Raw genomic sequence first — 16,710 nt, 5'->3', positions numbered from 1 at the left:
ATCTATTTACTTTTATGTTGAGTCTGAAGGGCCTATCTATTTACTTTTATGTTGAGTCATCATCCTCTTATTAAAAAGCACTAGTTGGAGAGCACCACTGTCATTTGCATGTATTATCGTTAGTTTACATTGAGTATGACTTGACTAGATCTCCTTTACCATGAATTACAATTTCCAGTCAGCCCTTGATCTTCAGGGGTGGTCTGCATTTATGTTTTGCAGTCTCAGAAAGGGCTAGCGAGATACCATCTTGTTATATCATATTATGATTATTTTTGGAATATATAAAAAATACTGGTGAAAAGATCCACGTTAGGGGGCCCACACCCTGTCCACGAGGGTGGGTGGCGCGCCTACCCCCTGGGCGTGCCCCCTGCCTTGTTGGCCCCCTGACGCTCCACCGACGTCCATCTTAACTCCATATATTCACTTTTGGGGATAAAAAAATTAGAGAGAAGGATTCATTGCGTTTTACAATATGAAGCCGTCACCAAGCCCTAAACTCTCTCGGGAGGGCTGATCTTAGGGATGACAGTTTTGCCCATGGGTATGGGTACCCATGGGTACCCTACTCGAAAACAATGGGCATGGGTGAGACTTTCTGTCAGTTCATACCGATGGGTAATGGGTATCCATACCCGCAAAATGCATGGGTAGGTATGGGTAGGAGATTATACCCAGGGGTAACCCAATGGTTACCCAGAAAATGTAATAAAAAATTTAACCCTATAATATCTGGGTAAACTTACAGTAATTAGCATTGCAAGTTTACAAACTTGATTTTTTCAAAGTTAGTTTGTCATTGATATTAATAAATTTGTGTGCCAATCTTCATTATGAAATTGTGATGTCAGTGTGAGCCAGATTGTGATGGCCGAGTACCTAACTTTAGTTTTAGGCCCTTTTCTTGTCTTACCTTTATCATGCCAATATTATATATAGTACCCATCGGACACCCATTGGGTATAAGATACCCAATGGGTATGGGCATGGGTATCAATTTATGCCCATGGATATTGAAATGGGTGGGTATAGAAAAAAGATTTGGGTATGATTTTGGGCACAAAAAGTTTGTACCCGCCCATACCCTACCAATTGCCATCCCTAGCTGATCTGGAGTCCATTCGGGGCTCCGGAGAGGGGAATCTGTCGCCATCGTCATCATCAACCTTCCTCCATCACTAATTTCATGATGTTCACCGCCATGCATGAGTAATTCCATCGTAGGCTTGCTAGACGGTGATGGGTTGGATGATATTTATCATGTAATCGAGTTAGTTTTGTTCGAGTTTGATCCCTAGTATCCACTATGTTCTGAGATTGATGTTGCTATGACTTTGCTATGCTTAATGCTTGTCACTAGGGCCCGAGTGCCATGATTTCAGATCTGAACCTATTATGTTTTCATGAATATATATGAGTTCTTGATCCTATCTTGAAAGTCTATAGTCACCTATTATCTGTTATGATCCGTTAACCCCAAAGTGACAATAATCGAGATACTTACCGGTGATGACCGTAGTTTGAGGAGTTCATGTATTCACTATGTGTTAATGCTTTGGTCCGGTACTCTATTAAAAGGAGGCCTTAATATCCCTTAGTTTCCAATAGGACCCCGCTGCCACGGGAGGGTAGGACTAAAGATGTCATGCAAGTTCTTTTCCATAAGCACGTATGACTATATTCGGAATACATGCCTACATTACATTGATGAACTGGAGCTAGTTCTATGTCACCCTATCTTATAACTATTGCATGAGGAATCGCATCCGACATAATTATCCATCACTGATCCATTGCCTATGAGATTTTGATATATTGTTCTTCGCTTATTTACTTTTCCGTTGATACTGTTACAATCACTATAAAACCAAAACTGCTACCGTTACTTTTGCTACAATTACCACTACTATCGTATTACTTTGCTACTAAATACTTAGCTGCAGATATTAAGTTTCCAGGTGTGGTTGAATTGACAACTCAGCAGCTAATACTTGAGAATATTCTTTGGCTCCCCTTGTGTCGAATCAATAAATTTGGGTTGAATACTCTACCCTCGAAAACTGTTGTGATCCCTGATACGTCTCCAACGTATCTATAATTTTTGATTGCTCCATGCTATTTAAAATCAAATAAATATTTTATCTGGATTTTTATTGCTATTTTATTCGAATTAGAAAAATATGGATTTTTAAAAATTGCATTTTAGGCCAAGAAAATGTTCACCTTGTTCTAAATATTTTATTTAGACGGTGAAAATTGTTTTTGGCATTTTTATTATTTTTTAATATTTATTTAGGATTTTTCTTTTCGGCGGAATTGTTTTTTAAAAAAGTTCCTGGACCGAACTGGGCCGAAGCCCAGCCGCCGTCACTGCCTCCCCGCACCAGCACCGCGCCCGAGCCGGACTCCGGCAGGAGTCCGGGACGCCCCCGCCGCCGCGGCTTGCCCCCTGGGCCAAGTCGGACCCCCTCCCTGCTACCTCTTTTAGCATTGCGTTGGTTTTCCCCGAAGAGGAAGGGATGATGCAGCAAAGTAGCGTAAGTATTTCCCTCAGTTTTTGAGAACCAAGGTATCAATCCAGTAGGAGGCTACACGCAAGTCCCTCGTACCTGCACAAACAAATAAATCCTCGCAACCAACGCAAATAGGGGTTGTCAATCCCTATAGGGCCACTTACGAGAGTGAGATCTGATAGATATGATAAAGATAATATTTTTGGTATTTTTATGATAAAGATGCAAAGTAAAATAAAGGCAAAGTAAATAACTAAGTAGTAGGAGATTGATATGATAAAGATAGACCTGGGGGCCATAGGTTCACTAGAGGCTTCTATCGAGAGCATAAGTATTCTACGGTGGGTGAACAAATTATTGTTGAGCAATTGATAGAATTGAGCATAGTTATGAGAATATCTAGTTATGATCATGTATATAGGCATCACGTCCGAGACAAGTAGACCGACTCCTGCCTACATCTACTACTATTACTGCACTCATCGACCGCTATCCAGCATGCATCTAGAGTATTAAGTTAAAAACAGAGTAACGCCTTAAGCAAGATGACATGATGTAGAGGGATAGACTCATGCAATATGAAGAATACCCCATCTTGTTATCCTCGATGGCAACAATACAATACGTGCCTTGCTGCCCTTACTTTCATTGGGAAAGGACACCGCAAGATTGAACCCAAAGCTAAGCACTTCTCCCATTGCAAGAAAGATCAATCTAGTAGGCCAAACCAAACTGATAATTCGAAGAGACTTGCAAAGATAACCAATCATACATAAAAGAATTCAGGGAAGATTCAAATATTATTCATAGATAGACTTGATCATAAACCCACAATTCATCGGTCTCAACAAACACACCGCAAAACGAAGATTACATCAAATAGATCTCCACAAGAGAGGGGGAGAACATTGTATTGAGATCCAAAAAGAGAGAAGAAGCCATCTAGCTACTAACTATGGACCCGTAGGTCTGAAGTAAACTACTCGCACTTCATCAGAGAGACTATGGTGTTGATGTAGAAGCCCTCCGTGATCGATGCCCCCTCCGGCGGAGCTCCGGAACAAGCCCCAAGATGGGATCTCGTGGATACAGAAAGTTACGGCAGTGGAATTAGGGTTTTGGCTCCACATCTGATATTTTGGGGGTACGTGGGTATATATAGGAGGAAGAAGTACGTCGGTGGAGCAACAGGGGGCCCACGAGGGTGGAGGGCGTGCCTGGGGGGGCAGGCGTGCCCCTCTACCTCATGGCCTCCTGTTAGTTGGCTTGACGTAGGGTCCAAGTCTCCTGAGTTGTATTCGGTGAGAAAATCACGTTCCCGAAGGTTTCATTCCGTTTGGACTCCGTTTGATATTCCTTTTCTTCGAAACCCTAAAACAGGCAAAAAACGGCAATTCTAGGGTGGGCCTCCGGTTAATAGGTTAGTCCCAAAAATAATATAAATGTGGATAATAAAGCCCAATAATGTCCAAAACAGTAGATAATATAGCATGGAGCAATCAAAAATTATAGATACATTGGAGACGTATCACTCCCCTTTAAATGCCGCCCCCGCCGCCCCCTCCTCTCCTCGACCCGCCCCGCCACGTGTGCATCGCCATGGAACCGCCGCCGCCGCCTCGCAGTCGCGCCTCGCCGAACCGCCTCACCGGAAACCGCCACTGTCGGATCCGCCGCCGCCGTTGTTTTTTCGATTTTAGGTAAAACCGCCGGTTTTCTTAAAACCCTATATTTTGTTTTTTTTTCTAGATTGGTTCGGTTTTTCCCCGGTTTTCTCGGTTTAGGTTATTTAGTGAGCGTCCGCTCGTTAGTTCGTTTTTAACGAACGCGTTCGCCCATTCATCTCTGTTAACGAGCGTTCACCCTGTAGTCTTTTCTTTTATTTTAGTTTCGGCCAGGGACTTATCCATGATTATTTTACCATAGATTAGCCCCTGATCTTCAAACCCTTGCAACTTTTTAACCGTTCGTCCAAATCCAGTGAAACCAACGCCAAAACCTTCGTTTGAAGCCCTCCTTCTGGTTAATCAACTTGAACATGGTTTTGACAATTTAAAATTTGGTTTCAAGCAGATTTGAATTCGGAGTTTTTTTATCGTAGTTTCAATTCCGTAGCTCCCATTTGATCGATTATTTTTGCAAATCGAACCTCTTCAGTTGAACTTTCAGATTGGATCTTCTTATTTGAGTTTTCCCCTTGCGTCTATGCTTGAGTGCTTTTGTGTGATATTTTTTGTTTGTGATAGAATTACCGGAGTGCACAGCGTGCTACTACGAGTCTCTAGGTTTTGCGGATCATCAGCAAGGCAAGTAACACATTGATCATACTTCTTTATTACCCGGTTTTATGCATTAGTTACAATCCTCAAACACTGCATGATTAGGATGTGATTAACATGTCGGTATTGGGAAGTAGTTGATGAGGTAGAACCTATTGCCTTTTATTATCAAACCCTTGGGAGTTACTTCTACGTGATGCTTAAATTGTCATCCTATGCTCGTAGACATGGATTGGGTTTGAGTGTATCCATGACAGATGTGAGTTTATTTAATTAATGTTTAACTTAAGGTGGCTACTTAAACACACATCTGGGTGGATTGGTTACGGACACCTAGGGATATACCAGTGCTGTCCTTTGGTTCACCACCCAGGCTCAAAGATTATTCATGCTAGAAACTTCTGTGTGCAGCCACAAGCTATTATGGGCCCTAGCATAGTTGATTATGTTGCATGACCTCTTGCAGTGGTGGGCTAGTAGATGTAGGGGAGAGTAGGTGTAACTGTCCACCCAGAGTAAAGAGTTAATGCTTCTGAAAGACTGTGTCTCGGTCATCCGTTTCTCAAACACCATGTAGTGCGAGAAATCGAACCGAGGAGCTCGAGTCTTGTGGGGAAAAGTGCGCAAACCTCTACAAAGTGTATAAACTAATCATGGTTAGCCGTGTCCCCGGTTATGGACATCTTGAGTAATTGGTACTTGGATTATCATGTTGATCTCATCACTCTAAATTAATTTGTTGGGTTGTTAATTGCTTTTTAATTGGGATTGAGATGGGGATTTACTATTCTCAATGTTTATCAACTACCATGATAGTTAAATAAAAATATATTCCTTTGTTATAGGGAAAAATTGGCTTTTCGCAAAGACATTATTACCATAGAGCCTCCACCGGCCATATATGCATGTAGCGATAGCTTCTACTTGTTCATTGCTCTATTGTGTTATCTTGCCAGCATATTCCATGTGCTGACCCGTTTTGGGCTGCACCATATCATGTTGCAGACTTTTCAGACAAAGAGTAAGGTGCGCTAGGTCGTTGTCGTGCACTCAGCTATGTCGTTGGAGTTGATGGACTCACTTTATCTTCCAACTCTGCCGCAAGCATTCGATGTAATAAGTGTGTGATTGAACTCTGTTATAAAACCTTCGAGTACTGTGTGTGTCAGCATTACCGATCCAGGGATGACACTTATACATAGAGATTTGACCGCCTAAGGTAGGATCGCTACATGCAGTTCTGGGTTCTCTTCCGCCCAGCTATGGGACGTTCATCTCGAACTATCATATGCATGGCATGGATAAGAAGATCACTGAATTACATGGGATGCTCAAGGTGGCAGAGCAGGATATTAAGAAACGCACACATCAAGTGTTGATGGTGCAAAAATCGGCTAAGTTCAAGAAGAGTTGGTCCAAGAAAAAGGCTAAGGCAAAGGGCACGGAGACGGTAACCTCCGCCACTACACTGAAGTCTAGACCAGACTCAAAGACCATTTGCTATCATTGCAAGGAGATCGGTCACTGGAAGAGGAACTGTAGCAAGTGCCTTGCAGAGCATGGCAAGAAGGCCGGAAATGCTTCTTTAGACAAAGGTACACTTGTTGCATATGTTATAGGCATTTACCTTGCTGACATACCTAGTAGCTCTTGGGTATTTGATACCGGATCGGTTGTTCATATTTGCAACTCAATGCAGGGGCTGGTAAGAACTAGGCGTGTGGCACAAGGGGAGATTGACATCAGGGTCGGCAACAAAGCAAGAGTTGCTGCGTTGGAAGTCGGCATGATGCAGCTCTAGCTTCCTTCTGGATTTATTTTGGAATTAAATAATTGTTATTAAATTCCGGCACTTAGTCGGAACATTACTTCTGCCTCATGCTTGATGAGTCAGGGTTATGAATTCAATTTAAAGGACAATGGTTGTTCGATTTATTTGAATGGGATGTTCCACGGCTATGCACCCATTGTTGATGGGCTATTTATATTGAATCTAGAACAGGAACCGGTCTATAACGTGAATCTCAAGAGGCATAATCCTAATGAGATAAATCCGACATACTTCTGGCATTGCCAACTAGGACACATTAGTCTGAAACGCATGAAGAAGCTCCATGATGATGGGCTCCTAACTTCGTCCGACTTTTGGTCGTTCGAGACATGCGAATCATGCTTCCTCGGCAAGATGACTAAGTCTCCTTTCATGAAGAGTTGCGAGAGGGCGTTCGAGCTGTTGGAGGTGATACACAATGATGTGTGTGGACCAATGAGCACAACTGCCAGAGGTGGCTATCAGTACTTCATGACTTTTACCGACGACTTGAGTAGATATGGATATATCTATTTGATGAGGCACAAGTCGGAAATTTGTGAAAGGTTCAAAGAGTTTCAAAACGAGGTTGAGAATCAGCTCGGCAAGACTATAAAACTTCTACGATCTGATCGTGGAGGTGAGTACATGACCCAGGAGTTTGATGATCATCTGAAAAGCCAAGGTATAGTACCTCAGCTCACACCTCTGGGTACGCCACAGAGAAATGGCGTATCGGAACGGAGCAATCGTACCTTGTTGGACATGGTTCGATCTATGATGAGCAAATTGGATTACCCTTGTCATTTGATATGTCTCCAATGTATCTACTTTTCCAAACACTTTTGCCCTTGTTTTGGACTCTAACTTGCATGATTTGGTGAACGAATGTTGTTTGGAGTCTCGGATGACATCACAGACTTGATGAGGAGTCTCAAAATGGCCAAGAGGTTAAGATTCATATATGGGACAATAGTATTTGGATACCGGAAGTGTTCCGGGGGTACCGGGTACGTTTCGGGTCACCGGATGGGGTTCCGGGCAACCCCCGGCAAGCTATACGGGTTTAGTGGGCCTAGGGAGGGACAAACCAGCCCACAGGGGGCTGGTGTGCCCGTCCACTAGGCCGGCCAGCCCTAGGTAAGGCAAGGGAGGAGGGTTAGCACCTCTTTCCTCCTCCTTCTCAAGGGATAAAGGAAAGGGGGGCACATCCTCCTTCCTTCTCCTTAGTGCCAAAACAAGGAAGGGGGCCAAATTGGGGTGGCACCCCAAGTAGGATTCGGCCTACTTGGGCACCCCCTGGCTGCCTCTTCCCCCTGCAACCTATATATATGTGGGGAGGGGGCACCTAGAGGACACACAAACATCTGTTAGCCATGTGCGGTGCCCCCGTCCAGAGTTTACGCCTCCGGTCATATTATATAGTGCTTAGGCGAAGCCCTGCGCGGATCACTTCACCATCATCGTCACCACGCCATCGTGCTGACGACACTCTCCCTCCACACTTTGCCGGATCAAGAGTTCGAGGGACGTCATCGAGCTGAACGTGTGCAGAACTTGGAGGTGTCGTACGTTCGGTGCGTGATCGGTCGGAATGAGAAGAAGTTCGACTACATTAACCGCGTTGTCAAAAGATTCCACTTTCGGTCTACGAGGGTACATGGACACACTCCCCCCTTTCATTGCTATGCATCTCCTAGATAGATCTTGTGTGAGCGTAGGAAATTTTTGAAATTTCATGCTACGTTCCCCAACATAGGCATCATGTCCGTGACAAGTAGACTAACTCCTAACTTCATCTACTACTATTACTCCACACATCGACCGCTATTTAGCATGCATCTAGAGTATTAAGTTCATAAGAATGGAGTAACGCCTTAAGTAAGATGACATGATGTAGAGGGATAAACTCAAGCAATATGATGAAAACCCCATCTTTTTAACCTTGATGGCCACAATACAATACGTGCCTTGCTACCCCTACTATGTCACTGGGTGAGGACACGGCAAGATTGAACCCAAAACTAAGCACCTCTCCCATTGCAAGAAAAGCCAATCTAGTTGGCCAAACCAAATCGATAATTCGAAGACAAATACAAAGATATCTTAATCATGCGTAAAATAGTTCAAAGAAGACTCAAATAATATTCATATATAATCTGATCATAAATCCACAATTCATCAGATCCCGAGAAACACACCGCAAAACAATATTACATTAGATAGAACTCTAAGAACATCGAGGAGAACATTGTATTGAAGATAAAAGAGAGAGAAGAAGCCATCTAGCTACTAGCTATGGACCCCTTGGTCTGTGGTAAACTACTCATGCATCATCGGAAGGGTAGCAAGGTTGATGTAGAGGCCCTCCGTGACCGAATCCCCCTCCGGCAGGGTGCCGAAAAGGCCCCAAGATGGGATCTCACGGGAACATAGGCTTGCGGCGGCGGAAAAGTATTTTGGTGGACCCTTTTGATGTTTGGGGAATATTTGGGAATTTATAGTGAAAAGATTAGGATTGGGGGACTCCTGAGGGGTCCACAAGCCAGGGCGGGACCTGAGGGCTTGTGGACTCCCCGTGCGTCTTCTGACCCCCTCATCAAGTCTTCTGGGTGTCTTCTAGTCCAGGAAAAATCATCGCGAAAGTTTTATTCTATTTGGACTCTGTTTGATATTCCTTTTGTGTAAAACTCAAAAACAAGGAAAAAACAGAAACTGGCACTGGGCTCTAGGTTAATAGGTTAGTCCCAAAAATAATATAAAATTGCATATTAAACATCTAAAATAGATAATATAATAGCATGGAACAATAAAAAATTATAGATACGTTGGAGACATATCAAGCATCCCCAAGCTTAATTCCTGCTCGTCCTTGAGTAGGTAAATGATAAAAACAGGATTTTTGATGTGGAATGCTACCTAACATATTTATCCATGTAATCATCTTTATTGTGGCATGAATATTCATATCCATAAGATTCTAAACAAAAGTTTAATATTGACATAAAAACAATAATACTTCAAGCATACTAATAAAGCAATCATGTATTCTCAAAATAACATGGCAAAAGAAAGTTATCCCTACAAAATCATATAGTCTGACTATCCTCCATCTTCATCACACAAAGTATTTTATCATGTACAACCCCGATGAGAAGCCAAGCAATTGTTTCATAATTTTGGTGTTCTCAAACTTTTTCAACTTTCACGCAGTACATGAGAGTGAGCCATGGATATAATACTATAGGTGGAATAGAATATGGTGGTTGTGGAGAAGACAAAAAGAACGAGAAAGTCTCACATCAGCTAGGCAAATTATTGGGCTATGGAGATGTCCATCAATTGATATCGATGTGAGTGAGTAGGGATTGGTATGCAACGGATGCACTAGAGCTATAAGTGTATGAAAGCTCAAAAAGAAACTAAGTGGGAGTGCATCCAACTTGCTTGCTCATGAAGACCTAGGGCAATTTGTGGAAGCCCATCATTGGAATATACAAGCCAAGTTCTATAATGAAAAATTCCCACTAGTATATGAAAGTGACAAAATAGGAGACTCTCTATCATGAAGAACATGGTGCTATTTTGAAGCACAGGTGTGGAAAAGGATAGTAACATTGTCCGTTCTCTCTTTTCCTCTTATTTTTTGTTTGGGCTTGTTTGGCCTCTTTTATTTTTTTTATGGGCTTTGGCCTCTTTTATTTTTAATAAACACTGTTATGTGTCGGTGCTATACAAGCGGTTTTTAAACCCTTTACGCGACGGCATTCGGAACCATCGCCAAGTGAGTGACGACGATAGGGGGGTCCTTCCCACACGACCCAGAAACCGTCGGGGATATGCCCTCCTGCCACACACGCTCGGAAAAATGAGGTCGTGTGCGACCGGCGAGTGCTGAAATACGATTATACGCATAGTAGTACTAAAAATACAATTATACAGGCGAAATTGTTTCCGGTCGTAAGTACATCCCACACAGTCAGTCCCCGCTAAACATTTCCGTTCGTATGAATATCCCACACAGTCGCTCCAAGGAAAACATCTCCCTTCGTAGGTGATAAGTCTCCAACGTATCTACTTTTCCAAACACTTTTGCCCTTGTCTTAGACTCTAATTTGCATGATTTGAATGGAACTAACCCGGACTGACGCTGTCTTCAGCAGAATTGCCATGGTGTTATTTTTGTGCAGAAATAAAAGTTCTTGGAATGACCTGAAAATCAACGGAGATTATTTTTGGAATATATAAAAAATATTGGCGAAAGAATCAAGGCCAGGGGGCCCACACCTTGTCCACGAGGGTGGGGGTGCGCCTACCCCCCTTGGGCGCGCCCCCTGCCTCATCGGCCCCCTGGTGCTCCACCGACCTCAACTCCAACGCCATATATTCACGTTCGGGGAGAAAAAAAATAAGAGAGAAGGATTCATCGCGCTTTACGATACGGAGCCGCCGCCAAGCCCTAAACTCTCTCGGGAAGGCTGATCTGGAGTCCGTTCGGGGCTTCGGAGAGGGGAATCCGTCACCATCGTCATCATCAACCTTCCTCCATCACCAATTTCATGATGCTCACCGCCGTGCGTGAGTAATTCCATCGTAGGCTTGCTGGACGGTGATGGGTTGGATGAGATTTATCATGTAATCGAGTTAGTTTTGTTAGGGTTTGATCCCTAGTATCCATTATGTTCTGAGATTGATGCTGCTATGACTTTGCTATGCTTAATGCTTGTCACTAGGGCCCGAGTGTCATGATTTCAGATCTGAACCTATTATGCTTTCATGAATATATGTGGGTTCTTGATCCTATCTTGCAAGTCTATAGTCACCTATTATGTGTTATGATCCGTTAACCCCGAAGTGACAATAATCGGGATACTTACCGGTGATGATCGTAGTTTCAGGAGTTCATGTATTCACTATGTGTTAATGCTTTGGTCCGGTACTCTATTAAAATGAGGCCTTAATATCCCTTAGTTTCCAGTAGGACCCCGCTACCACGGGAGGGTAGGACAAAATATTTCATGCAAGTTCTTTTCCATAAGGACGTATGACTATATTCGGAATACATGCCTACATTACATTGATGAACTGGAGCTAGTTCTGTGTCACCCTATGTTATAACTATTGCATGAGGAATCGCATCCGACATAATTATCCTTCACTGATCCATTGCCTACGAGCTTTTCATATATTGTTCTTCGCTTATTTACTTTTCCGTTGCTACTGTTACAATCACTATAAAACCAAAACTGCTACCGTTACTTTTGCTACCGGTACCACTACTATCATATTGCTTTGCTACTAAATACTTTGCTGCAGATATTAAGTTTCCAGGTGTGGTTAAATTAACAACTCAGCTGCTAATACTTCAGAATATTCTTTGGCTCCCCTTGTGTTGAATCAATAAATTTGGGTTGAATACTCTACCCTCGAAAACTGTTGCGATCCCCTATACTTGTGGGTTATCAAGACTATTTTCTGGCACTGTTGCCAGGGAGAATAGCTCTGTTATTTGAGTCACTTGGGATTTATATCTGCTGGTCACTATGAAGAACTTGAAAGATCAAAGAATGAAAATTTTTCCCTCAACTACGAGGGGAGGTAAGGAACTGCGATCTAGCTCTGCACTTGATTCACCTTCTATTTTGAGTAAACTTGCGACACCTACACCTGCTATTCATTATGATATGTCGCATGTTATTGATGATGCCACTTCTTCTTTGCATGATACTTATGATGAAACTACTTCTATGCTTCATAATAATGTGCCACTAGGTGAATTTCTTGATGAACAACTTGCTAGGGTTAGAGAGAATGAAATTATTGAAACTGATAATATTGATGAAAGTGATGATGAAGATTCTCCCCCTAGATATGAATTGCCTGTTGTGCCTGAGGGTTATGTTATGGATGAAGAAACTGCTAGAGACTTTTTAGCTTGCAATGATAGATCTGATCTTAAGAAATTATTAGCTAAGCTTAAACAAAAGTCTTTGAATGCAAGAATGAAAGATGACCCTGCTTTTGCTACTTCACCTATCTTTATAACGGATAAGGATTATGATTTCTTTGTCGATCCCAAGTTAATTACTTTGGTTGAATCTGATGCTTTTTATGGCTATGAATCTGAAACTGTTGTGGCACATCTTACTAAATTAAATGATATAGTCACCCGGTTTACTCACGATGATAAAACTCGCTATTACTTTATCCTTAAGTTGTTTCCGTTCTCATTAAAGGGTGATGCTAAAAAATGGTTTAATTCTCTTGATCCTGGTTGTGTGCGTAGTCCCCGGGATATGATTTATTACTTCTCTGCTAAATATTTCCCCGCTCATAAGAAACAAGCTGCCTTAAGGGAAATATATAATTTTGTGAAAATTGAAGAATAGAGTCTCCCACAAGCTTGGGGGAGGCTTCTCCGATTATTTAATGCTTTGCCTGATCATCCTCTGAAGAAAAATGAAATACTTGATATCTTTTATAATGGGCTAACCAATGCTTCCAGAGATTACCTGCATAGTTATGCTGGTTGTGTTTTCAGGGAAAGAACTGTTGATCAAGCTGAATTGCTATTGAATAATATGTTGAGTAATGAAAATGAGTGTACACTTCCTGAACCAACTCCTAAGCCAACTCCGAAGAAAAGGGGTATTCTATTTCTCAGTCCTGAAGATATGCAAGAGGCAAAGAAATCTATGAAAGAAAAATGTATTAAAGATGAAGATGTTAAGAATTTACCACCTATTGAAGAAATACATGGTCTTGATAACCCGACAGGGGTAGTAAAGGTAAATTCTCTCTATAGATTTGATGAAGGTGATATTCCTCGTTATAAGTCTGCTAGCCAATGCTTAGATGAGTTTGTTAATTTTATTGTTAAACAAGAAAACTTCAATGCTTATGTTGGTAGAAAATTGAAACGCAATACTGATATGCTTGAACACTTGAGTGATTATATGTCTAGAGTTAAAGGTGAACTTAAACTTATTAGTAAACATGCTTCTATGGTTACCACTCAAGTAGAACAAGTACTTAAGGCTCAGAATGATTTTCTCAATGAATTAAATAATAAGAAAAATGATAATGATGTTAGAGTTATGACTAGAGGGGGTAAAATGACTCAGGAACCTTTGTATCCTGAGGGCCACCCTAAGAGAATTGAGAAAGATTCTCATAGAACTACTATTGATGCACCCAGTTATTCTAAGAAGAAGAAGAAGAAAAATGATAGGACTTTGCATGCTTCTAGTGAACATGTGGTTGGCACATCTGAGAATCCAAATGATATTTCTATTTCTGATGCTGAAACACAATCTGGTAATGAACATGAACCTAGTGATGATGTTAATGATGATGTTCATGTTGATGCTCAACCTAGCAATGACAAAGATGTAGAGATTGAACCTGCTGTTGATCTTGATAACCCACAATCAAAGAATCAACGTTATGATAAGAGAGACTTTGTAGCTAGGAAGCACGGTAACGAAAGAGAACCATGGGTTCAGAAACCCATGCCTTGTCCTCCTAAACCGTCCAACAAAAAGGATGATGAGTTTTTTAAGCGCTTTGCTGAAATGATTAGACCTATCTTTTTGCGTATGCGTTTGACTGATATGCTTAAAATGAATCATTATGCTAAGTACATGAAAGATATTGTTACTAATAAAAGAAAGATACGGAAATTGAAATTTCCACCATGCTAGCTAATTACACTTTTAAGGGTGGAATACCAAAGAAACTTGGAGATCCAGGAGTACCAACTATACCATGCTCCATTAAAAGAAACTATGTTAAAACTGCTTTATGTGATCTTGGAGCCGGTGTTAGTGTTATGCCTCTCTCTTTATATCGTAGACTTGATTTGAATAAGTTGACACCCACTGAAATATCTTTGCAAATGGCTGATAAATCAACTGCTATACCTGTCGGTATTTGTGAGGATGTGCCTGTTGTGGTTGCAAACGTTACTATTTTAACGAACTTTGTTATTCTTGATATTCCCGAGGACTATAGTATGTCGATTATCCTTGGTATACCCCTTTTGAATACTGTAAGGGTTGTTATTGATTGCAACAAAGGCAATGTCACTTTTCATGTTAATGGTAATGAGCATACGGTGCACTTTCCAAGGAGACAACCTCAAGTCCATAGTATCAATTCTATTGGAAAATTTTCAACGATTATTATTGGAGGTTTTGAATTTCCTCTTCCTACTGTCAAGAAGAAATATGACATTCTTATTGTTGGGGACATGCATATCCCCGTTGAGGTAACCTAGTGTTATTCAAAATTTCTCCGGTTTCATGCGATTCGGAATGAGTTTGTTAACAAGACTTGATCAACCTTGTTAGTGGATTCCTTTTGATGAGCATGGGATGGATGAAGTTAGAAAGCACAACCTTCTGTGCCCTCTTTTTACTTTCTGTTATTTATCATAAATAAAGTAAAAGTAGTATTTTCTGTCTGCTTTCTAAATTATCCTTGCACTAAAAAAATACCCCGAAAATAAAAGTTCTCCAAATGCCCTGAAAATGAAATATGATTTTTTTCCAAAATATTTAAGAATTGTTGGCACTGAGAACACACCAGGGGGACCGACCATGTGCCCACGAGGGTGCAGGGCGCACCCAACCCCCTGGGCGCGCCCCCTGCCTCGTGGACCCCACATGGGTCCCCTCCACTTATTCTTGCACCCACACACTTCATCTTGCTCCAGAACAAATCATCCACCAGCTCAAACCCGAGTTCTTGCTCATCTTACTGCCATTTTCGATCTCCTTGCTCAAAGCTCCATTCACAAAACTGCTTTGGGGGATTGTTCTTCAGTATGTGACTCCTCCAATGGTCCAATTAGTTTTTGTTCTAGTGCTTTATTTATTGCAAATTTTTGCTACTTAGGTGACCCTATTCTTGAGCTTGCATGCCAAATTTATGTGGTCAAAAGTAGTTTTAATGCATGATATAGCCTCTAGGCACTTGTAGGAGTAGTAGCTATCAATTTTCTTGAGTTTCGTTCACTTTTATTTTGAGTCACTAAAAATTTCAGAAATTTTTCAAAGGAAGAAATATGTTTAGGAAAATGTACCAAGGTGGTCCCTCAAGGAAGCAAGGCCCAAGGCCCGCAATACGCGAGCCAGACAATGAACTACCAAGGGAGGCTCAAGCGCGGCCTTGTGAATGGCCGTTAGAGGATTTCATGATCCAGGCAGGCATCAAGGAAGAATTTGACGCATATGTGTGTAACACTGATCTTGAGAGCTTCGAGGCAGATAAGTGTCGGCAATACCTCTATTTAACTGACTCATTGTGAGAAGGTTTAAATTTACATCCTCGCGCAATGCTCACAATGTCCTATTTGATCTTTATGATAAATCTTATACCATGGAATTAGAAGATTTTAATACTGCTTGTAAACTCCCGCAATGGGGTAGTGCTAGTGAACCTCTCAAATCTGAATTTAAAGAATTTCTTGCTAGTATCACTGTGGGGGAATTTAGAGAAATAACACAAGCTACCATAGGGAGCATTCATTTTCCTTCCATACATTATTTTGTTCTCTTTGTGGGTAGATGCATTAACGGTAAGGATGAGGCATGTCACATGTGTGTTCCTGATCTTAGTGTTCTCAAGAGTGCTGTATTAGGAGATAAACACTACAACTTGGGGGCTATTGTTTCACGTAGGTTGCATCTTAATGGTTTAACTAGAGATTTGTTTGGTGGAATTTATGCAACTCGTGTAGCTAACTTTCTTGGTATACCCATACGTGGGGATGATATTGAGTTGCCTCCTGCTTATCTAGATTATAATGTTATGGTTCGTCATCAGTTTGTTGAGAGGAACGATCAGTTCCTCTAGTACCAACTAATCTTTGACAAATGACACACCATCCACGTTTCTCTCCCTGCTCCCGCTTTCTTTGATTTTCAGACAAAAGGGAGATATGTTATAACCAGGGAGGAGACGAGCGAGTACGAGAGGAGGACGGAGGCAGCTCGCCTCCAAGCTATAGCTCATGAGGCAATTGCCGCTGCATCTCAGTACGACCCCAGCTACAACTTTGATCCATGGGCATAGACCAACTTAGGCCAAAAGCCTAAGCTTG

This window comes from Triticum urartu, chromosome 1 (genome assembly GCF_003073215.2).
Source record: "Triticum urartu cultivar G1812 chromosome 1, Tu2.1, whole genome shotgun sequence".
In the NCBI taxonomy this organism is placed as follows: Eukaryota; Viridiplantae; Streptophyta; class Magnoliopsida; order Poales; family Poaceae; genus Triticum; species Triticum urartu.
Note: the sequence above shows the minus strand (reverse complement) of the source record.